Genomic DNA, 25,302 nt, shown 5'->3' on the forward strand with positions numbered 1-25,302 from the left:
TATCAATTGGCAAAAAGTATGTTAAGTTCACCAGTTAAATCAAATAGTAACAAGTTCTGAAACTGCAGGCCTAAATTAGATACTTTGTTACTATATATAACTTGCATTTATACTGAAGTCTAGCATTCTTGTAAATAAATAATGTCCCTGACCTTAATCAGCACTTAAGAATAACTCTATTCAAATTTTTCATGTATTATAATCAAGTCACAGTTTGTCTACATCTTAGCTGTCACCTGCAACACACTTTATACACCAATTTGAACTACCACCACTTTGTCCTTATTGCTTTACCATTTATGCAAACTAATACTTTCATTATATGCTCTTCTTTCAGCAGCACAACCTTCAGAGCTGTACCTGAATAAATATATCAAACCACAGACATTCCCAAGATAATCACTGGCTTGTAAACACTAAGCTATCTGCAAATTCTAGAAACACCATCCTTATTTTCTGTATCTTATAGAATAATGAGAGGAGATCTATGCCTTGTCTTGTCTTCTGGGCCATTATGGACACAACAGTCCTATAGCTTCTGTATCTCCATTAAAGAAATGGCTCCAAAAATACCAGAATAAGGCATCTGAATCCTCACAAACATACAAATAAAGCTAGGGGGAAGACAGAGATTCATCACACGGAGCCTTTCCCATCTCTGAAATAGACTCCCACTGAATATCAAGTATTGCAATACTTTATATTCCTTTACACAGCAACCTGATGATTGGACTGGTATTCAGAAATTCGTCCCTAGCGTGATACATCTGCTACATTATGAAGGACAGACCTACATTTACACATATCATTACACTAAAAACCTAAATTATGTACGAGATGCGTAGCGCTCATGGGGAATCAGACAGTGATACTGTTTCCATGGCAGAGAACTGCCAAGAAGACTTAAAGACCTCCCAGAGACTCCTCTGCATGTTCTGGCATTGCCGATAATAGCATTTGGAATGGAGATTACTATGTCAATACGAAACACTGCAATGATCCCATCTATGTTACAGTCCAAGTGAAAAAAATGCACTTATGTCAGGAAACCTGGGGCTGTGTAAATTATGAAAAACAAATATTGAAAGGGCTGAGATCAATGTTAGGAAAAGAACACGACACCTAGCGTTGGTACTGAGAACATAAGCATAGACAAAGAAATCACCAACATATGAAGTACTGGTACAATACCACATGGCATCTTGTTTTATAACCACTCGCAATCAATTGAATGACCTTCACTTCTAAGGGACTTGTTTTTTTTAACTCAGCAGTGATACTTCTGTCTTTGTCCCTGTAAATCGAGAGGACATTCTCCACAACCAGGTCACCCTTCTGAATGAATCATGCGCCTGATCTTCTACATGTATTTCTTATAATGCCATTAGCCAAGGTTTCAACCCTTAAAACATCTAAACTTACTGCTTTTTGATCGGATTACTTAAACCATTAACTTACCCAGTAACAAAACTCATCCATTTTTGAATTTTAAAAATGATCAATGATCCCCCCGAAACTGTATCAAAATATTTTCCTTCCTATAACTGACATGTACTATCTACTCAGATTTTGACCATTAAGTTTCTTCATATATCAACGTTTAAGCTTAAGGTGCTGAGGCCCAGACGGTTTCATCAACTGTAGAAAACATTTCTCAGAACTGCATAGAATGCAAAATGAACCACCATTGTAGCTTTGAAAATGTTTAAAACAGGATGGTTTACTCCAGCACAATAGGCATAATTGCATGTTTCTTTATCAACTGATAACTATCTAAAGCTGTTGGGTACCTCATATAGTCCCTCCAGTTGCACCCACACCTCTGTTAAGAAGCATATGAAAAGCAAGTTCCATTCACAGTGTTCTAAAACCATTTCCTTTGTCATTTAATCATTTGTATCCAGTTTTAGAATAACTAGTGCATTTCAGTCAATACAAAATTTAGGGAATACACCTAAAGTGGATGAAAGAAAACTCCCTCACTCCATATGTATATTCACAATTCACATATTACCTTCTCGTTTTTAACATTGTTCATGTATCATCTTTTGCAAGAGGGAAGGCAGATGGTTAATAGTGCATACAAGTTCATATTTACTACTCAGTTTACAACAGATTATTAAAATGTCCATTTCATTTCATCCAGTCTTCTTCAATGTAGAATGCTTATTGACTCCGCATCATGCATATTATAAATGTCCTCAAATTTTCAATATATGTTAAGAAAACTTGTTCATAGTCATTAATGCCCACTTAAGCAGCCTTCACGTAGTAGCAGATGCATTTTTCACATAGTAGCAGATGCATTTCTAATTTATTCTGTCTTGATAAGCTCCCAGTACTAATGAGGGAAGCTACCTCCCGTCCACTACTTCCAACAATGCTTCATATTTTGAACTACTACCTCGTTCAATCAAAAAGGAAACTGCCAGTTAACAGTGCTACATACATATTTATTAATACTCCGCTCCAAGTCTTTGTCCATCGTCACTTCACCTGACTGACTTCACTATAGAAGGTGCACAGATGGAAGGATGCACTCTTACATACTCTAAAATTTCCCACGTCTTCATTTTTCGCCAGTGTAAACATTTAGGGTTTACTAAAGACCTCTCTCACCTCAATCTCACTGCTTTTAAGTTCTGTAGTTAAGCTCATTTTCTTCAATTCTTTGGGGTCATGGTCTCAAATTACCGCCAGAGTGCCCTGTATATCTGTAAAGTTATTAAAGTCATTTTAAATACTGCCAGTTGAAACATTCAAGAGCACAATTTTCTTGTTCTACTTGATCTCACAGCAAGCACACATTTTGTTTAATAGTGATCAGTTGATAATAAAACATGCGAGTATGTCTACTGTGCTGGAAGTAACCATCCTTTGTAAATTATCAATGGTTTTAAAAAGTTTTCAAAGGTATGATGACTGTTCATTTTAAATTCACTGTTTGCAGTTCTGAGAAATGTTTGCTGCAACTGATAAAACTGTCTAGGCCTCAGCACCTTAAGCGTGAAGTTTTACACATGAAGAAACCCAGTCTAATCCTTAGGAGATAGTACATGTCATGTTACAGGAAGAAAATATTTTGTTACAGCTGGGGGAAACAAGTGAAATAAAATTAATGAACAGTTTTAATATTCAAAAATGAAAGACAAGTTTTGTAACTGGGAATGTTAATGGTTCAAGTAATCTGATCAAGCAGCAGTAATTTTTGATATTTTAAAGTTCAAAACCTTGACTAGTAGCATTACAGAAAACACATACATGACACATACATGATCAAGAGCACAATGCATTCAGAAGGGTGACTGGTTGTGCACAGCATCCTCCTAATTTGATTTACAGGGACAAATAAGACAGTAGTAGTTCTGGTGATTTAAGAAAAAGTCCCTTAGAAGTGGAGGACATTGTACTGGTTGAGAATGGGTGTAAAATAAGTCCCTTACAAGTGGAAGATATTCTTCTGGTTCAGAATGGGAGCAAAAGGTTTTCTGGTCGAGAATGGGAGTAAAACAAGTCCCTTACAAGTGGGGATGTTTTGTTGGTGGAGAATGGGTGTATTGTTATCTAGGAGGTACTTGTATTACAATTTACAGTACATTTTCATTTCCCGGGCTTGTACATCTACAGCCTGTAGAATAACGAGGGAAAATATGGCTTTCCAAGAATGTACAAAAGAATGGACTATGATAAATGTTTTCAAAAATCTGAGGAGGGCTTATGGTTTACTACATGCCATGAAAAAGAACATGAGAGCAAAAGGTCTAACTTCTGTCTGTGATATCAAATTACAATCGACCCAATATACCCATTTTTCTTATACATTTGAAACAAGGTCACAAGCAGACAAAATACATTACTGCTAAGTGTGTATATTCAGGTAAGAAATGGGATCAAATCTGATACTGTTATTGCATCCTGTCCTGCTCAAGTGTACTATGAGGGATTTTTATTTCCCTTTAAAAAAAAAAGGCATTGAAGATTCTCCACTCCTGAAGTACAAGGCTTTTTTTTTTGTTCTTGTTGCTGTAAGGAGTTAACAGAAAGTAATTTGAATAATGCAGAAAAAAAGAATGTACCCTAGGTTTAGAAATGGTATCAGTTTAAGATGCCACTTACAATGAAAATTAAGACAGTATACATCAAAATTATGTCAAAATCAAGGTGGGATTTACAGCAAAGGAAACTTAATATACATGTGGTGCAGGTATTCTTAGGGATATGAAACTGCTAAGGAGTAGATGCAGACAGAACAGGTAAAAAAAAAGAAAAGGAGGAATTACTGGGTAAAAATATCAATTCTTGTGCCAATCATAATACCCTAAAATATCAGAACTTGGTTCATAGAATGGAACTAGGCTATTGTCCCGGAGGCCCTTATAAGCCTAGCTAAAAATTTCGCCCATGTTCCCTCAAAGTCAGGACTAGTTTCCCCTGTCCAGCATGGATGGGATCCCAGGGGTGTATTTTTTTTTGTTTCCATCCAGTCGTCCAGGTTCCTCTTAAAGAGAGCTATAAATATACTCTGCTTGACATGGAGAAGGAGTCAATTCCAGAAATGGGAGAGTCTTTGGGACACATCTATCCCGGCAACAAGTTCTATTAAATGTCACAGACCAGGTTAAGGTCTTAAGGTCTTGTGTGCAGAGTGCATGAGTGGAGTTTCACTTACAAATATGCAGCAACTCCATCAAGGCTGGGTCTGAGATGGCCTTGTATGCCAGACACAGGTAATTTCTGAGCAGTCTGTACGAGACTGAGTAGAGGGACAGGGCTTTTAGCCTATCTGTATAGGACAGGTGTTTGAAACCCTGGATTTTCCTGGTCAGGAACCTCTGTCGTCTCTCCAGCTGCTGCATGTGCTTGGCAAGGTGCATGCCAAAGGGGGCACTGTACTCGATAATGGGTCAGAGGAGGAGTACAGGGATGTTATGACCTCCTTGCTCCTGGATGAAATACCCTTATTTATGAGGTGGGCTATGTAGAAAGTCTTCCATACAATGTAGGCAATGTGGTGAGCAAAAGTCAGGCTGCTATCAATATGGGTGCTCAAGTCCCTCACGACTGACTGCATGTTTAGTACTTTATTAATGTGAAAATTAATGGGGATAACGATGCATTTCTTGGCATTCAGTTTGAGGCCATGCTTCTGGCACCAGTCAGTTTCGGCAAGACCCTCTTGGCGGATGTTCACATCACTAGTGCAATTTAAGACAGCACCCAGCTTGCAGTCATTTGCAAACTTTGTCAGCCACAGACCACTGCTTTTGGCTTGCATCTCAGAAAAGTATACCCCAAACAGTAGAGGCCCCAAGCCCAATCCTTGAGGTAAACCACTCATTACGGGTCTACTACTAAAGGTGGCTTCCCCTACTTTGATTGAGTGGGTTCCATCAGTGAGCTAGCTAGTTAAGTTACCCATCTGGTAACATACGGGTTGATGCCTAGCTGGGAGAGTTTATCAATTATGCCAGAGTGGAGAATAGTGTCAAAGGCTTTGGCTAGGTCAAGGTAGGCAGTTGTGCACCATCTTACCCTCATCCATGGCTTTGGTGACTGTTTCAAAGAAGATGACCAAGTTTAACAGGCATGATCTCCCTTTGACAAAACCAAACTGTGTGGGGTCAAGCATTTGGAGGTTGCCAATGTCCTTGTTTACAAGTCCATGATAATGCGTTCCATGGCCTTGCAGACCAGGCTAGTTAGGCTGATTGGCCTATAGCTGCCTGGGTCAGTGGATGCTCCACCTTTGTGTATAGGGAATGACAGTGGCTGTCCTCCATTCAGCTGGGACAAAGCCTGTGCTCAGGCTTTGGTTGAACAGGGTGCCTAATGGAATTGAGAACCCATGCGCGAGTTCATGTAGGATACAGCCAGGGATGTTAGCAGGTCCCATGGAAACTGTATTTTTTGCCTTTGAAAGGGCATTAAAGACCTGCTCTTAGGTAACGAGGTGTGTGGGGGGCAGGTGCTGGGGATGTCCTGGTTTACTGATGGGGGGTGCAGGGGAGTGAAGTCTGCCAGCAAGTTGGCTGTATCTAAAGGTGTTTGTGTTGGTGTTATTAACCAGTTCAAAGCAGATTTGGGTGTTACTTTTCAGACTGCAGACATATGTGAAGCAGGCCTTGCGATTGTCCTTAGTGGATGTGGCCAATTTGGACTCAAAGTTAGCCTTAGAGGATTTCACCAGTGACCTTATTTGCGTGTTCAGACAAAGGAGAGATTGCTTCCAATTTGGCACCTGCTCCTCCTTGGCCCTGGACAGCAATTTTTTTTTTCTTTTTATTATAGAGTTTGTTTATTGCGGCTATCTACCAGACAGGTTTACCCTTCTTTGAGAAAGATGATTTGGACCTGTCAAGTATTGCTGAGTCCATACATATATGTAAGTGCTTGTATAGTTTTTTGGTGTAGGTTTGGACATTAGTGCTACTTCTACTGAAGGGACAGTGGCTGTGATGCTGCTTATACCTGCTCTAAGGAGACTGTAGTCAGCTTTGGAAAAGTTTTTCTGTTTGATCCTGACAAGGGGAGAGGTGGGCAGGGGAGATGGTGACTTCAAAAGTGATCACTTTATGGTCGGATCTTACCAAGGAGATGACACTGTAGTGGTGCTAGAGTGGCTACTCATGTTGGTTAGGACCAGGTCTGGGATATTTTCACCTCTTGCAGGGGTGTCGACCAGCTGATCCAATGCACTGCATTGACAAAGTCGAGGAATCTCTGCACATTCATGTTTGGGCTAGAATAGGTCTTCCACTCTATGGTTAGGTAGTTAAAAGTCACCCAGTACTAGGGTAGAAGGCTGAATCTTGATGGATTCAAGTAAGGCCAGATAGGTGGAGTGGGCGTCCTAAGTCATGGTTGGGGGGGGGTCTATAGCTAGCTATTATTTGAACAGGTATTTTATCAACAGTTAACTGCACTTGGAGTGTCTCCTGGGCGTCATACCATCTGACCAGTCTGGAGGGGTGTATGTCTTTGATAAATATTGAAACTCCACCTCCTTTGGCTTTGTAGCCCTCCATTTGGGGTCTGAGTATGGCAGGATGGATAACCTGGTAAGGCTGGGGTGGCTCCACAGCTTTGAGCCAGGTTTCAGTGACTGCAGAAATGTCAGCATCCTCCAGGGCAAGGAATACTTGCAATGAGTGCAGTTTCATGCTAAGACTCCTAGCATTTAGCAGCACGACCTTTAAATTTCATTTTGAAGAATTGTTCATTTTGGTAATTTTGTGTGCATAACTTTGCCTAAAAAAGGCACTATGGGGGAGGCAAGAGCCTTTGCCAGAAGCCTGAAGCCCAGGGAGACAGATGAAGGCCATCTCTGACAAAGCATTGTGGTCTGTCAATCATGTCCTCCCAGGCTTGCTATAAAAATGAAGCAGATAGGAAATTATAGCAGCAGTGAAGACGGGACAAGTTATATTAGAAACTGAGTTATGACAGTAGAAATTTTTGAAAGTAGTATGAAAAATTATATACAGCCCAACAACAGTGGGAAAAATTAGATAGATGATATTTTTGAAAGGTATGTAACTACCTCAATTAGAAGGTACAGTACCAACTAATATACAGGAAAAGTAACTAAGATCATAAACAGAAAGCTGAATACTCCAGGTAACAACAGACTGATGATCAAATCTGAGCTGATAAATCAGAAACAGGGTATTACTTAAACTAATGCAGTTCTCTACTATGGTGTTGGACGCTAATGATGTTCCTGATATTTGGAAGGAAGTGATAGCTATAACAGGGAAAAAGATGGAAAGATTTAACCCTGCCATCATCCAGTGGAATTACCTCAGTTCTAAATTGTAATAAAAAATTGCTTATGGCAAAGTTGGCAAAAAGACTGGAAAAAATAAACTTCAATTAATAAATAATGATCAGGGAGAATCCACGAGAGAAAGAAACATTTGAAAACACAGACATATTTGTGAAGACAGCACAAGAACAAAAGGGAAGATGCTGCTAAGTTCAAGACCGAAAGCAGAAAAAAAAATTGACACAGTGGAAAGGTATTACCCAGCACTGCCCCTTAAACAGTTTTTGTTTCCTGCAAGGGATTACATACTTTATATGCACCAATTGTAAGGGGTCTTTCCAAGTTGCATTACTTAGAGGCTTTGGCAGCTATAATAAGGAAATTAGATTTAAGGACAAAAATAGTAGCTAGGAAGAACTAAGCAAATCACTGTTTGCATATCTTGTTTTGATTTCTACAGCTGACACTTGAGAAAAAATACTGAAGTTTTGTTTCAAATGTACAAGTTTAGTAAGACGTCTGGATGAAAGATCAAAAATACAAAAACAAGAGGAGCAAAGGTAACTATAATCCCTTGAGGATGGTATAAACAGCAAGCATAAACACCTCCGCAAGCATTTACCATGAAGGGTCTCCTCCAGTAAAACTCTAATGCGTATCGTAACACAAAAATATGTGCCACAGATAAATATATATATAAAAAATAAATTTATTGGAACACCAAACAACAGAACAAGCACAATGGGATTGAGCGCGCTTTCATCTATCACATCCAGACTTCATCAGAATCCATCGTATCAAATGTTAACTGCCCTTAAATACATTTCTAATTAATTGGTTAATTGATAAAATATCAACCAGATAAATGTCCAATTATGTTAACAATTGACATTGCATAAAAAAGTGCTGTGCAGAAGTAAACATGAATAATACCAGGAATATAGAATGTTAATCTATTTAAACTGTATATATTAAATAAATGGATAAAAATATAAAAAATGAATAATAAATAAATATTACTCATACATGAATATAAGGAAATTTTTGACAATAGATACATATATAAATTGATAAAATCAATATGTGTAAATAAAATATAATATATAATGCATAAAATATTGATTGTGTATTAATGATTATATAATAAATAAATCAAATAATAAAATAACAGAAATGTACGTGCTCCAGATGTCATCCTGAGATATCCACTAACTGAATATGTACCCTACTGTTGACTATGTATATGAATACTGTATTAACTATTTGCATGGTTTTATTATGGTATGTGAGAGGGAACTAATTGTTAAATATCAATTCATAACAAAAGGAAATTGTTAAATATCAATTCATAACAAAAGAAACTATATATGTTGCTGACAGGACAAATTTCTTTGTGTAACTACCATACCATCTCCATGTTTTTTTTAAAATTATTAGTTGTTTACTTTAGTTTAGGGTTGTTGGATAAGAGTTTGAGAGCGGGTTTTATAGAGAGGTGGTCATTCATTCCGTATGGACCACAGGCGTCCAGCCTGAGCTGCCAAATCATTTCTCTATATTCAAGTAACGACTCCCAGTCACCTCCCCTCTCATTCCTTTTAACCTCTTCCAACACCCAAAACTTAATATTGGTTTTTTCACACACCTCGGTATGCCTGTAAAGAGCATTATTCACATTCCTTGTGTTTATGTCTCTTATATGTTCGTACACCCTTTGTTTTAACTTACGCTCGGTCTTGCCGACGTAGTAATTTTCACAGATCAAACACAAAGCCAAATAAACCACCCCTTTTGTATGACAGGTATGGTAGCCCTTGCTTTTTACTTTCAAATTTAGTTTACTAAGCCAGAGTATTTTCTCCCCCAATATAAAGGTGCACTGACCACATCTACCACACTTGTGGGTCCCCATCTTTCTCTGTGTACCATTTCCACTAGAAGGCTTCTTTTTCTCAAATAAATTTTTGAAATTGTTGTTTTTCCTAAACCCAAATCTAAGTGGTTGCTGGAAGATGGAGACATCACTACTAATGTGGGAGAACATTTGCCACACTTCATTTAAACCCCTTTGTACCCAGTGTATACCCTTATAATAGGTCAACATCAAACGGGGTGTGTTGTTATTATCTGTGTTATTGTTCCCAAACCTAGAGGGGACTGTCATAGTTTGTCCATTCACACATGAATTATGTATCAACAATGGCTTATATTGAATATGTCGTTTTCTCAATACTTCACGTTTAACATTCCTAGTTAATGATCCTGGATAGCCTCTATCTCTAAAAAACTTCTGTATTAAATCCATTTCCTTGCAACATGAACCATCTTCACTTGTCATACGAGAGGCCCTGATCATTTGTCCTTTAACTATGTTTTTCCTAAGATATAGGGATGGTCACTTTCAAAATGAACATAGGAATTTGAAAAACATTCCTTTCTAAAGACCTTGGATTCATATCTATTGCTCACTGTGTTCTTCATAATGGTCACGTCCAAGTAGTCTATCTGGTCTATACTATATTGGAAAGTGAACTCCAAAAAGGTGGTGGTTGTATGTAAATATTCAATAAAACTTTTCACCTCCTCAACAGTCCCTTTCCACACCAAAAAGATGTCGTCCAGAAACCTAAGATATGTGATAACATTTGTCCAAAAATCTGATTTGAAAACATGTTCAAGCTCCCAGAACAGCATAACAATGTTGGCATAGGTGGGGGCGCAGGCCGATCCCATAGCCACCCCCCCCAACTGATGGTATATGTCCCCTTGAAAAAATAAAAAGTTATTTTTTCAACACCAGTTCCATATTCTCTAGGATTAACCTGAAATCAGTCGAGTTAAATGAATTAAATTCGACTAACATCTGTTCAAACCAGGTTAACCCAATGTCATGTGGTAAGACAGAGAATAAATCACGAACGTCAATAGTCACAAATATAAAATTTTCATTGTAAGGAACCTCATTAAATTTAGTAAGAAAATCCCACGAATCAATGAGTATATGCTTGTAATTTAAATGAAAATTCTTCAGTTTCATATCTACAAAAATAGCAAGAGGTTGTGTCTTAGAACACTGCGAGGTCACTATTGGCCTGAAAGGGGGGTTGTGAACATCTTTATGAATTTTCGGAATACCGAATATTTCAGGAATCACAGGTTTGGGAACTTTGAGATAGTTGTATAGATCAAAGTCTATAAGACCCTGTAAAAGGTTATCCTCCAACCAATAGTCAATTTTGTTATAACAGATGTTCATTTCATTTCTAGACGCAATTCGGTATCTTTCCCCTTTGCTAAGGATGTCATGCATCTTCTGAGTGTAGTCCCAATAGTCCATCAGGACCACACCACCCCCCTTGTCAGGCTTCATAATTCTAATTTTATCATTACCCTGTAGTTTCTTCAGAATAGTATTTTCTTCTCTTGTTAAATTACTGTATTCTTGGACTCCATCATCACCCTTGTAGCCCTGTCTAATCATATAAAGTACATGGGTCTCAAAACTAGCTATATCACATTGTAAGGGGGGATTAAATATACTCCTCCTTTTAAAAGTACACATATCAGTATTGACCCCTTGTCCTAATGAGTGCTTAAGATGTAATTTTCTGGTGAATAATTTTATATCTAACAATAATTTTTCCAAACTTGGTTTTTTTTATTGGAATAAATGAGAAACCTTTTGTAAACAGTCCGAAGAAATCATTGGTAACCTCTAAGTCGGTAAAGTTATAAATGTGAAAGCTGTTGTTCACAAAAATTTTGCATTTTGTGGAGATAGTATTGCATTCGTTAATACTATTCTTATCTAGTACCTCTTGGGTATCGAAAACAGTATACCCTCTATTAGGGACCTCATTGTTATACCGTTTGTCCAGGGGGTGGTCACTATCGGGGGTAGTTGAAACAATCACATCAAAACTAGACCCTACCTGTAGTTGTTCATCCCCCGTTTTCTCTGATGTAAATTCCCTGCTGCATCCGCATAGGAGGGAGGTTGATACTGTTTTTTCAATCTCTCTGACCTTCTCACACCGTCTCCCCCTTCCCCTAAAGGGGATGTGTGTTCGGATGGTAGTTCGTTTACATAGTCCCCATCTGCAAAATTCCCCTCAGTGGAATTGGAATCTTGAAAATCTGGCCCCCTTACCTGTCCATAACCTCTATAGGTGTAATATGAATCAGGTTCGTGTCTCCTGTCAGCACCATTTGTACTATTAAATCTGTTACCATAGAAGTGTTTCCTCCTATTATATTTCAATGGATCTATGTATGCCTTACCCTCCCTGTAATCATGTATGTCTCGTTCTATTTTACCTAACTTCCGTTTGTGGTTTTTAGTTATATTAACGTCTACATCTTGGAGCACTTTACAGTACATATCCTTGTATTCCTGTAGTGTAAAAAATAAATCTTTAGTAATATCCGACTGCAGCCCATCAATACGTAGTTTAATTTCATTCATTATTTCAGCGTTACTATCTATCATAGCTTTCAAAATCAAAATACCACAGTCATTTAACAAATCAAATACAACTTTAAATAACTTATCATTCCCCCGTATGTTGTTGGGGTACTTGTTCAATCTCAAACCTTTGGGTACTATGTTTTTTTCGACGCATTGCGTCAAGTACCAATTTTCTAAACACAAATTTTTGTATTTAAATAACTCAGTTTCTAATAATTTACATTTGTCCTTGTAGCTGTAATTAATCGTACCAGTTCTTTCTTTATCTTGTTCATAAAGTATATGGTATAAACAGGCTTAATCACATTTACTGCAATCAAAACCTATTAGCTACCTATGGTTAGTCAACACCTCAAAAATATTTTCTAAAAATCTATGGCAACGAAAGAAAGAGGTTAAGGGAAGCTTTCTGTAAGGAAAATGTTGGATTAGAATGGAATCAACTAAAGCACTTCATTATTATTATTCTTACTTTCAATACTATATGTTTTCCAAGCATTTCCAGATGAAAATCCAGAAGAGTTTTTTAGGGCAAGTAGAAATATATAAAGAGAATTTGTGTGGGGATGGTAGGAGAAAGTGTGAAAAGATTCATGAGCCAATTGGTCACATCTGATTAACTATAAGCTAACATAACTTAATATACTAGTTAGCGGAGCCAAGTCTCAGTTATTAAACTGTATGAGAAGGTGCAGGTTTTAGACAGAGGTGGATGAAATTCTGAAGAATCAGCGATCATCAACTCTGTTCTGTAGCAGTGGAGTGTATAGCTCACCTGTTAAGTGTTGGCAATAATCTACGGCAGCAGTGTGCATTTATGTTCACTCCCTTATGCCAGTCTTTTCTCATATATTACCAGGATAATCAGTGACATGAATCATGAGGTCATAGCCCCCTGACTGCTGGATATAAAATGGTGTCGGAACAGTATTAAAGCCTACATCCCTACACCCCCACCCCCTGTTCAGGTTTGTATTCTTGGCGACTTTCTTCCTTCCCACTGCTACTTAGGTTTTATGCAAACTGTGCCTATGGTAACTTATAATAGTACACTTGCCGATATTGCCAAGTTGTGATCAACAAAGACTGGCATGCCTTCTGTATCATCCTACCAGACAGGGGCGTAGCCAGTGAATTCTATTTTGTATGGACATATGCTTATTGCTAACCCCCAATTTACCTGGCATTTAAGAAAATGGTCCCCCCCCAACTTAGTGTGTTAACATTTTAACTGCTCAGTTTTTAGATCTGCAATCCTCTCTGTAAGCAAGCTATTTATACATGTTTTAGGAGACCTTAATCTAGATGGTTACAGACATAATATGGATTGATAAAGCCCCAATGTTTCTAACAGGTAAAGAACAAAATGTACTCTTTAGAGTGCAAACAGAATGCCAGGCTACACCGTTGCCACCAGCCTAATAAAATTCAGCCATACTATGCCATTTATCAAGCAAAGGTTGTGTAAGAAATACAGCATGAATACGAATTTTGTTAGGAGTCTTGGTTACTGATCGATGTACACTTCAAATTCTCCTTGTACAATACACAATTATTGAAGTAAGGTGCTTTGAAAAAAAATATGCAAGTAACTTCAATATGCTTTGATTATATATGGAAAGCAGCCTGCAAAAAATCATACCTCTCAACTTCTTACAGCAAGAAATCTGGACACATCCATAAATAATGGGGGGGGGGGGGCAAAAACCCCAAAATAAGGGCAATTTTTACAAACTTAGAAATTTAACAGAATAACAGGTTTTCCATTACTAACCATTTTCTGAAGGGTATAAAGTCTGAAATTCAAATGTCTATCATTATTGTGTGACTTCCATTCTCACTGATTTGCCAATAATTTGCGAGAGAACCACATTTTTAATGATAAACAGGCTAAAATATGAGGCAAAAATGAGAGGTATGAAATTCGTTTCTACTGTTCTACCCACTTTACCCCCGGCAATCTACCTCATGCTATAATTGTTAGTGTTTACTGTGCATTTATGTATGTGCGTGTGAAAAGGGGTATCCGTTTATGCCTCTATTTGCATGCTCTTTGCAATATTGCATTCATTTTACAAACTATCGCATCTTTCGCGCTACGCAAAACTACGTACTTATTTGAAAAGAAGACCCAAACTAAAAAAAAAAAATAGAACAGCTTCAGCTATTAAACTGAGAAATTTCATTCAAGAAACTTGTACGCTCTGTAAGCTAGTTATTAAAGGACAATAACTTATGAAAGTTTACCCAAAGTGAAATCCACTTCCCCAGAACAGCAGTAGAGGTGTAAACAAATCCGACACACGCGCTTACAACAAACAAATGCTATGAAAGCGCAAAAAAGAAAAAAATGAAAACAGAGTAAAAAGGAAAAACAAATTCAACTGCAGTCCAATGAACAAACCCAGAAAATACCAAATTCACATGTTATTTGTAAAACGCAATAAATAGCCCTCTCCCGGTTTCTTTTCAAACTCGTGACGTCATTTTCCGTGGTCCTGAGTACATAACAGATCACGCGAGAATTACTGCTGTTCTTTTCAATAATTTGAGTGATAAATATTATTGAGTACTGAAAGCCTTTTAAGATGTAGTTCATCTTTTACGGCACTATTTTGGTTGACTGTTTTTTTTATTAGTGTTTGTTTATTGAAGAAGAAAACAGTTTGCCATGTATAGTTTATGTAGCTCTTCTAGTGGGTGCTATATGATTAGTGTGAGAGTTTTTTTATTCGGTTTCAGTTGTCTGTGATTTTTCTTTTATTTATTTATTATCCTTGTATTTGTTTTAATCATGTATACGTTTTGATTAGGAGCAGTAACTGTGTTATTTAGTTTGTGTGTGTGTGTCAGCACATCTCTCCAATGTCCAAAATTTCGCAGAATGTATAGGTTTTGTGCTATGTTTTTAGATTGCTGGCAAGCCAGTGAAGATTGCACTCCGTAAATAGTGACGGCCATTTGAATTTCAGACTTCATTACTTTTAAAAAATGCATGCTAAGGTAAAGCTAGCTATTTTAGCAACATTATAAGTTTATAAAAGCAGTATCTAAAATCTCTGATTTCGTCCCTTTATTCCTTCAACCCTCCATTATTTGTGGCTTAGTCCAGAATTTTTAAGCAAAGAAGTTGAGGGCTATGAGGATTTGGGTGCCATTATTGGCTGGGCTGCCATTCAGGCCCGTTTGCATAGTATTCAACTTACTTAGTTATTTATTTGACGACCAGGATAGTCCGACTGAGCTACTGCCCTTTTTCAGTGGGGGCCCAGGGAGGAAAAGCTCCACTTTATATCTAATCAACAAAAATTAGTCTTGAAATAATGTGATAGGATGCATGCAATAAAATAATTAAGCACATGTCCACTGTATTTCAGTTAGGAGGAATAAACAAAATAAGACATTTAGACTAAGTAATAAGAATGGGCAGCCGCAGTGGTGAATCGGTCAGCGTTGCTGCCTCACAGCAAGAGGTCCTCTGGTTCGATCCTTGTCCGGGGTGCCTTCTGTGTGAACTCTTCATGTCCTCCCTGTGGTCATGTGGGATGTAACTTACATCCCAAAGACATGCTATAGGTGGATTGGACACTCCAAACTGACCCTAGGCGTGAGTGCGTGCGCCTTCTGTGGAAAGTTGGGCGCCGGGCTGGCAACTTGACACCATAAAACTCCACTTCCAGTCATGAGTGGACAGGTGATCTGCTGTGGTGACCTCTAACCGGGAAAAGCCGAAGGTAGTAATGATGCTGGCAAAAAATGCATTTGGATTGTCCTCTGGTTAACAGTGTATGAAAATGTTTTCCTTGAAAAAGTAATGGTTATGTTACAGGCCTATGCATCTCTCACTTTAGGTTTTTTAAAATTAACAAATATGTGAAAAACTACACTGTTTGCTTTCTAAAACCTAGCACTACCAGGTGTACTAATTCTCTCAGGGCCCTTTTCATTTGTGTCCTGCAAAGAAACACAAAAAATAGCATCAACATACAATGTCAATACTGTAGCTGCAGTACTTAATATGAAATGAAGCAATAATTCTACAGGTCTGCAGCCTCAAGTTTTATTTTTGTGGCAGAAGAGTAAAACCAATACTTGACTTCAGAGAGCTGGAAAAAGATAATCATAACAATCACAGAGGGATAGAAGTATGAGTAGTTTCACATTCTATGAAATAATTTTTGTAGAGGTGAAAAAATTCCTTAAGATGTCACTGTATGAATTCATGCATTTTTTACTGACCTAATAGGTAATGCACCTATATCTATTTCTGATATTACTAAATTGAATTCAAGTCCTTTATTTGACACCTGAAAACAAAGCTACAGAAAGGAATGCCAATTATATTGTTTATTTCTAGAAGGGCAAAAACAATTTCAGTACATAGAATCATGGCTAGATACATTACCTAAACCTGATGTTGTTGTGATAAAAAGAGTAATGGATGAAGCCTTCACTCTTAGTTTTCAAAGTCAAAGAATTGGATGATTATTTTACATGGAATAATGAATAATAGTTTCATAATGTAAGTAAATAAAAGTAACTGGATTGCTCTCATGTACATTACATGCAGTGTTGCCATATTTCGTTGACTGTGATCCTTACAAGATATCTTGACTTACTTGTGTGGATAAGACCATATATTCATTACTGGCATGTTCTATGTTCCCACCAACAGAGAAAACTGGTACATGTAGCATCCTACCAGAGTTCAATGACAAATTGTAATTGTAACAGTGATTCACTCAGATTTTAATATAGTTCAGCACAAACACCTGACTAAGCCTTTTTCTGAACTGGTCCCATTGGTTGGGGTTTGCTGTATTAGTTAAGTTGTTTACAGACACAAAGTACAGGGTTTGTCTGGTTATTGGTAGGCATGTAATAATCTGCATACTTATTCCCTAATATTTACCTATGAGCATATCTACAAATGTTTGTAAACTCACTACACAACTAAAACCACATGCCCTTCACAGCATAACTAGGTCTTAAAACAGATTTTCAAATACCTGAATTCACCAACTGATGTTTAACAACCATTTTATAGCCAGAAAGGAAAAAAAATAAATAAAAAAGTCTCCAGCCAAAAGAATGAAACTCTGTGGTTTTATCTTTTTGGTTCACTCCTTAAAGCATAATAATGAATTTCCTCTGCCAAATGAGCTAACACCAAATAATCTGTGTGGAAGTTAAATAGCTTTGTAATATTTTCTCAACATATTAAATCTTCAAGAAGGTTACTGCTAGTTTATAACAAGAACAGCAAACTGCAGTCATAGAAATTAAAGCATGGCATCAAATATGATGACCTGGGAAGTCTTGGTAACTTCCAACAAGAGAGCAGCATGAGCAGGGTACCACAAACATATAACTTTGTTTACCGTTTGCATTAAGTTATTAAAATTCCCCCTAAACTCCTAATGTACACTACTCATTAAAATTAAAATAAAAGCTTTTGCACTACCATACTGCACACACACTCCCCGGGATTCATGAAGCTTCACAAGGCGCAGGTGTAGCGTAGGCGTTCTGACGCCAAATATGGCTGCTGAGTGATTCAGGTATGAGTCGATTCCATGTGCACTACCAGCGTATGCCAGTGCTGCGCAGCTCCCGGCGCATGTATGCTAATCACCCCATGCGCAGTAGTGCAGCATGCAAATGAAGGTACATAGTGATTCATGAAGTGGTGCAGGTGTAGCGTAAGCATACAGAAATGTAAACCAAAAAACACGGTTTGCATTTTCCCAAACATAACATCGGAGCCATGAAAACAGAATAAACTTACATATGATAATGTTAATATATGCCAATAGCTGGATATATAGCCAATGGTGTAAAAATACATGCACAATACATAATAAATAATATTTACTGCCGTGGCCACACTAACGCAAAGTAAACCCACAGTGCTGTGGTGCGCAAACGGGATCATAACAAAAATATATTTAGACGTTATAAAACTGCAATGTAACACAAGTCATGAATTCCCCATAATAGTCAATGGCAGGCATGCTACACTACAACCATGGCGCAAGGGTTGCTAAGTTTCTGTGACAGTGTTCGGCGCGGTAACTAGTAATTAGTAGTCAGTGCCATGCAAATGAGGCAAGTAATACTGAATCGCAAATGCCTTGCTGTACCATACGGCGCAGCAGTATAACACCGAGGAGTGGCCTGGAGGTATACATGATATCAGGAGATGGGTGTGCCACCGTAGCTGTAAGCACATTGGAGCATTGCTAATCCGGGTTGCCCGTTGCTAAGCAAAGCCGCAGGATAGGGGTGTGGATGTAGCCATAGCTTTGCTTAGCTGAGAGCACACAAGGTGACCGAAAGCACATGTGTACGTGGATGACAACGCACTCGAAACCCGGTAAACAGCTGCGCGCAGCACGTACCACAGCTGAAACAGGAAGGTTACAGGAAGACAATAAGGAAATGCCGCAGCAGCAACCTGCAGAACAGGAAAGGGGAGGTGCCGGATTGCAAAGAAAAGAGAACTGTCACAGCAGAACAAAGCAAACTTGCAGTAGATCGGTTACAGAACACATTTCGCAACACAATCCTGGGTCGGGAAAGTACAAAACAAGAAAGCAGGCTGCTGGATGTATGCCTGACAATGGGAGGGGAATCGGGTTGAAAAATGAAGGCAAGGGCAAGAGATGATCCACAGCAGCCAAGTGTAATTCAACACCAAAGGCCCCACAATAGCAGTACCTGTGGTAAAACCCATAAGTAAGATACCCTGCAGCTCGGATTGTATATATACACACCCAATGACATCATCAGCTTCCAAAGCACAATAGTATAAAGTGTGAAGGCACCTCACACACACTTGTGTATTCCCAAACACTGCACCATCGGTGTAAACAGATGGGGAACTTTTAAAATGTACATGTTGGGAGCTGCCATAGCTTTGATTCATCAGCATGTGTTGGAGATTGAAGGTGGTGGGGGGGAGGATGATGCTGACAACCACCTCAGGCACTGGAGGAGGAGAAGAGTGTTCAGACCAAGGGTAACCTACCAGGGACTAGATGATCTGGAGATAGTAGAGTGTTACAGGGTGGACCGGGACATCATACAGCAAATCGCTGAGCTGTGCCGGACATGCCTCAGAGCAAGAAACAACAGAGGGGAACCCATCCCAGTGGACACGAAGGTATGTGTAAGCTTGAGAATACTAGCCACATGTACCTTTCAAAGGCCAACTGGAGATATCATGGGGATATCACAGGCATCAGCATCCAGGGTACTCCACCAGTTTCTGGATGCCATGTTACCACATGCCAATGAGCATATATACTTCCCTCGAACGCAGGAGGAGTTGGCCAGCAATATGCGCCTCTTCCACCATGTGGCAGACTACCCGGAGGTACTTTGTGCAATATACTGCACGCACATACACATCAAGTCACCACCCGGTAAGCATGGTAGGCGCTACATAAACTGCAAGGGATACCACTCCATCAACTGCCAGGTCGTGTGCAATGCTCAGGGCATTATTATGGATGTGTGTGCCGGCAGCCCTGGAAGCTACCACAACTCCCACATCTGGCATGCCTCACAGCTGTACCAGGTATTTGCCGGAGGGGGACATCCCATATGTCCACCTTGTGGGGGATGCTGGCTATGCACTGGAGCCGTGGATGATGACTCCCATCAGAAATGCACACACACCCATGCAAGAATGCCATAATGAGGCACACGCACAAACCAGAATCATCATAGAGTGTGTGTTTGGGATGCTGAAATCACAGTTCCATTGCTTGGACATATCTGATGGAGCCTTGCAGTACTCTCCAGGCACGTGTGCCCACATCTTCATAGTATGTGCCATGCTACATAATATGATCCTGTGGAAACAGCTGCAGCAGGGACATAATTGTGAAGGTCCTCACAGCCCACCACAATTGCCAAGGGTACCACAGGCACAGAGGGATTCAGACCACAAACATCCTGTGCCAGTCCCAGAAGGCATACGGAGGCATGCACAGTATGCCCATGCCTTGGCAAAGAGGGAACGTATAGCACATACACAGACAGTGTAGGCCCCTACGGACTGACACACTTTTCCACTTGCACACACAGTAAACATGAATGGCACGCACACACATGACCACCTGTAAATTGTCATGTATATGTGGTCTATTGTGTGCATCGTACATAGGCAGCTCTTAACTATTGCACACACAACTGCTATTGGCACAAGGTAAGTCAATACCTGAACAGTAAATTAAGCTAACAGCATGTGTTGATACTGTATGTATAGGTTCCTAGGTACATCGGTAGGTACATGCCTAACTGCCAGAGGCCATTCATAAGCCTAGCCAAAATGTGTCTGCTGGTGTGTAAATGAGGGGCTCCATATAATATAATCAGGGATGTAGTTCCAAAGCATGGAGAGTACTCATGACAGGTATCTGTCACCCAGCATTCTCCAGTTATGGTTGTGGCAAGGTGTAGCTCATTACAGTGTGTGGCTCACTGTGACATGGATTCCCATAGCTGGAGCACATCCATTAAGCCTCACTTGGACATACCATTAACAGGTATCATCCATATGTACACCAAATGAGTTACACATTTGTTTGCAGTATTGAGGAACAGCCATAGTACACTCTACATACTAAACACCATAACACTTGTACATATCCCAGATGCCTCAGTGGTAAAGCCACTGACTGTGTCGTTCATGGTCTCGGTTCCACGACCTGCAAGGGCTGTTACGTAATTCTGATGTCCTGAATAAGGGATGTTGGATGCAGGTCATTAAAGTATGTTTAAGCACATGTTAGTGGGTTTTTGCACCGGTAAGCGGCGTTTAAACATTACTACATGGATATGTGCAGCACAGGTCTAACCTTTGCTGAATATTGCACAGATCATGGGCAAAGCTGCCCAGAAACGCTGAAATGTGTGCTATTTACCCTTGTACTAATAGTGCCTGCTCTGAGAGGTAAAACGACCACTGCCAGGAGTAGAACACGCAATCATGTATACAATCTTCACAATAACCTACCACTAAGCTACCTGAGATGTACCAATGGCAGTTGTGCATTGTGACAGGTTAAAACACAAAAGGGCGGACTTCGGGAAATAGTATACACCGCCATGTACCCAATGAAAGGTGTATTCTCTCTCTATCTCTGTGTATATATATATATATATATATATATATATATATATATATATATATATATATATATATATATATAATATATAATATAGAGAGAGAAAGGGTACTAGAGAGATATATGTCGATATATATGGATATACATATATATGTAAATATGTAGATAGGTTAACAGCATCTACACAACCATGGAGGTACATATAAATAGAATACTACCAAATAACGAATGCTTTACATACTGACGCGCGTAATCACGAGGCTTAAAGACCAAAAGACCACAGTACCAAAACACCAGAACTGCGAGTACTATTATCACGATGTTAAGGGACATTTAGGTAGTGCTTCTGGTGCTGCGGTTCAGGTAGGTACTGTGTGTAAGTGTGTTTCTGATTGTTGTAGTGTGTGTAAGTGTGTGTTCTGAGTGTGGTGCGTGTTTTCGGGGGACTGTAATGTGTGTGTGTGGGTTTGATTCGTGTGTCTGTTTGTGCTATCTCGGAGGTAGATTATTAAAGTAGGTGTGGTGTGGGGTGCGCAGCCACCCACATGGGGGGTGTATGGGGGCATGGCCACCTGCCCATACGTAGTGTAGGATAGTTTGTTTGGATGTGATGGGTAGCAATGTGTCTGTGTGTGCGTGTGTGTGTGTTCTGTGTTTGTGTTAGTTCCGGGAGTTTGACTGTCATGAGTTTGAGTGTTCGGTATTGTGGGGTTTGGGAGTCTGCGAACGGTAATGTGGTCGTTGGAAGTGTGTGTGTTCCTGAATCCATGGGTATGCCATATACAGTGGTTGATGTCTTCAAATATGTGTATAACATGGACCATAGCAATTACACATTCCGCCACGACCGAACATTATGAACAAAGGATATGGAGAGTATATGTCTATACACTATTACAAATATGTGCTATGGACATGAGCCAAAGATAGGGTTACCACCTGTCCCACCTTGTGAGGGGCAGTCCCTCTATGTGCGGTACTGTCCTGACCAAAATGAGTACAAATACTAATGTCCTACAATCTCGAGACGTTTGGCATGTTCTATATTTAATGTAATTGTTGCATAAAATAGTCATCTGTATCTAAAATACCTACATGTAACAAGAAACAGGATAAGCAAGTAAACCGCTACAAGAATAAGCTTTTATATAGGCATATATGTAAAGTTCTATACTTTGTACTGACCGTGGGTATGTGTTGGCCTCTAAAATCCGGTGTGTCCTGCAAATGTCCCACTATGGCCATTTGAAAAGGTGGCAACCCTAGCCAAAGAGGTTCAGTCTCCAACTCAACTCCAATGAGTGCAAATATCTGTGACAGAAATACACGAGACAGCTTTCATGTAGCAACATTTCATTACATACTGATGTATTTCCGAAGGGATTGAAGGACCAACATCACCTGCATGCTATACAGGAACCAATTAATAATGGCTTAATGAATCAGCCTGCAATTATCATAGTATTAGTCCACTAAAGGATAGGTCTTCAAATAGGGAAGGAGCCCTCACACACATATCGAATATGTATAAATGCAGTTCCTACACACCTGCATCTGCTATGTACACCCACCTACATCTCCCCCACACCCGAAACAGTTGCAATACATACTGTAATAACATCACAAATATCCACTAACTCTATGACGTCTGCAGAAGCCTTAACATACCTTGTCAGAGATACACTATAATGGCCCTATGTGAAATCGTTGCTGTTGTACAATGGAACAGACGCCGATGTTACAGGGTTTGGTTGCAATAATCCCGTATCAGACGGCTGTGCATACACCAGGAAGTGTTACCAATTACTGATTAACAGCACAGTATGATACACATGTACAGTATACCAAAGATGTCAGGTGAGCACAGTTCAAAACACCTAACATTCTATGCATAGCCACATAGCCTTGAGCTGCCCAAACATCCTTGCCAGACCTAAATATTTGCAGATGTATCAGGTACAAACCCTGCAGAAGTAGCAATGTTCAGAAATATAACAGCTAGACTCACATGTAGAACTACATCCACTAGCCATTACACACAATCCACGGGGGCCATGAAGTTAATATATCTTTGTGTGTCTCCATATAGCTGTTGCAATTCATCACAAACAACACATCCAGGCTGTCTTCCTCGAAGGTAGGGCAAAGGGACAACGCCCAAGTGGAATATTCAATTATTCACCACTGTTGCCATGTCATTGGCTAATGGAGTAGCTGCACAGCTGATGTACATGTGATCATCTACTCTGGAACACCAATTGGTGGCAGGATACCACATGTTACTGATATCTAAGTATAAAAGGATGGCTTGTCATACATTCAAACCGTCTGTATATACCAGCAAAATGTTACAACGAGGATTGCAACACAAAACGATTAGGATATATATTACCATCAACGACAACTCGGGTTACTAATAAGGTATGTAGAACACTCAGTATGTCAGTGTATGTAGTTCCTGTTGTGTAATTAAAGTGTACGCAATGCATATAGTGGGAAAAGGTATTATGTAGTGATGTATTGTTGAGCATAGTAACGCTCGTAGAAATTGTGTTTACTGCTGTAGGCCACAAGGTAAACACCTCATACACCACAAGGGATGCTATATAAGGACTTTGAACACAACAATGCCACTCCAGCCGCTGTCAGTGGCAGGGTTGGTCCAACAAGTACGTGCCATAACAGGGGATAGTATATGTTGATATACTGTAACAGTAGGCATATGTATGGGCATATAACTGAGAATAACATGTCTAAGGTAGTCCTGCTGTGCAATTATGACTTGCATTGTGGGATATTGTGGCAAAAATGTGTAATGTACAGTATTGTAGGTAGATATGTCTAACATTTTACATAGCATTACTGTTATGTTATGCAAACATCAGGTATGTCTGTTGGCATGTACAATACACAATAACAGGATACATATGACTTGTAGTCACCAGACAGTGTATCAGCATGATAGCTAATTGAAATGGAAGAGCTAGTGAATTATCCATGCACAAAGGACATGTAATAGCTTCATAGGTTCATAGTTAGGTACTATGCTGTCTGGCCAAGGCCATTCATAAGCCTAGCTACAGTGTTTTGACTTGCAGCACCTCCCTAGGTTAGTTTCCTGTGCCTGTGAACAGCAGAGCCATTAGTTTCCTGTGCCTCTGTACAGCAGAGCCACTGCAGTGATCCCTGGTGTACATGTCTGTCTCCCATCCACCCATTGAGGTATCTCTTGAAGAGTGCTAGTGAGGGTCCCTGCCTGATATACATAGGAATCATGTTCCAAAGCATGGGGAGTGTCCGAGTCAGGAATGTATCCCTCCAGCACGTCCTAGTCATCATTGCGTTTAGGTACATATACCAGAGCATGTGGCTCTCAGGGGCTTTTGCTTATGTGGAGCATATCCATCAATACTGTTTTGGACACGGGCCTTGTATGTTCAGCAGAGATCACCTCTGAGTATGCGGTATGCAAACGAGTATAGCTGGTGTTTCTGTAGTTGGGCTGCATACGTCATCCTTTGGAGATCAGTATTCCTCTTGGTGTGGTAATGTTGAGTTATTTCAAGCCGTTGCTGTTGTCTCGTAAGGTACAGCCCAAATGGGGTGTTGTACCCTTTAATGTGTTTCATAAGTCATGCGTAGAGAGGCACAATGGCTGCCTTTGTTCTGGCTACAAACCCATTAGAGATTAGGGGGGGCCACATAGAAGGATATCCACACCACCTTGCCAATATGGTTATCAAAGGAGTGAATGCTATCTACTTGGGTTCTAAGATCCCTTATTACGTCTTATGTATGTAGGGGATTACCACCTATGTGATAGTCCGCAGGTGATTGGTGTAATCCAAAGGGGATGTCTATGCACCTTGTGGCATGCAGCTTGAGGCCATGTTATTAACACCAGGTATCCATTATAGTGACACCCTTATGGA

General features: G+C 39.5%; 1 protein-coding gene across 1 annotated transcript in view; it reads right to left on the reverse strand.

Moving 5' to 3' along the window:
* CUEDC2 (CUE domain containing 2) overlaps positions 1-14,688 on the reverse strand; it is a 480,204-nt gene extending 465,516 nt beyond the window's left edge. The window contains exon 1 of the mRNA XM_044055621.1: positions 14,481-14,688. The gene's annotated coding sequence lies outside the window, so the exon portion shown is untranslated. The remainder of the gene's footprint in view (positions 1-14,480) is intronic.
* Positions 14,689-25,302: the final 10,614 nt, after the last annotated feature.

The sequence above is a fragment of the Protopterus annectens genome, chromosome 14.part0 (genome assembly GCF_019279795.1).
Source record: "Protopterus annectens isolate FY-2018-M chromosome 14.part0, PAN1.0, whole genome shotgun sequence".
NCBI lineage: Eukaryota > Metazoa > Chordata > Ceratodontiformes > Protopteridae > Protopterus > Protopterus annectens.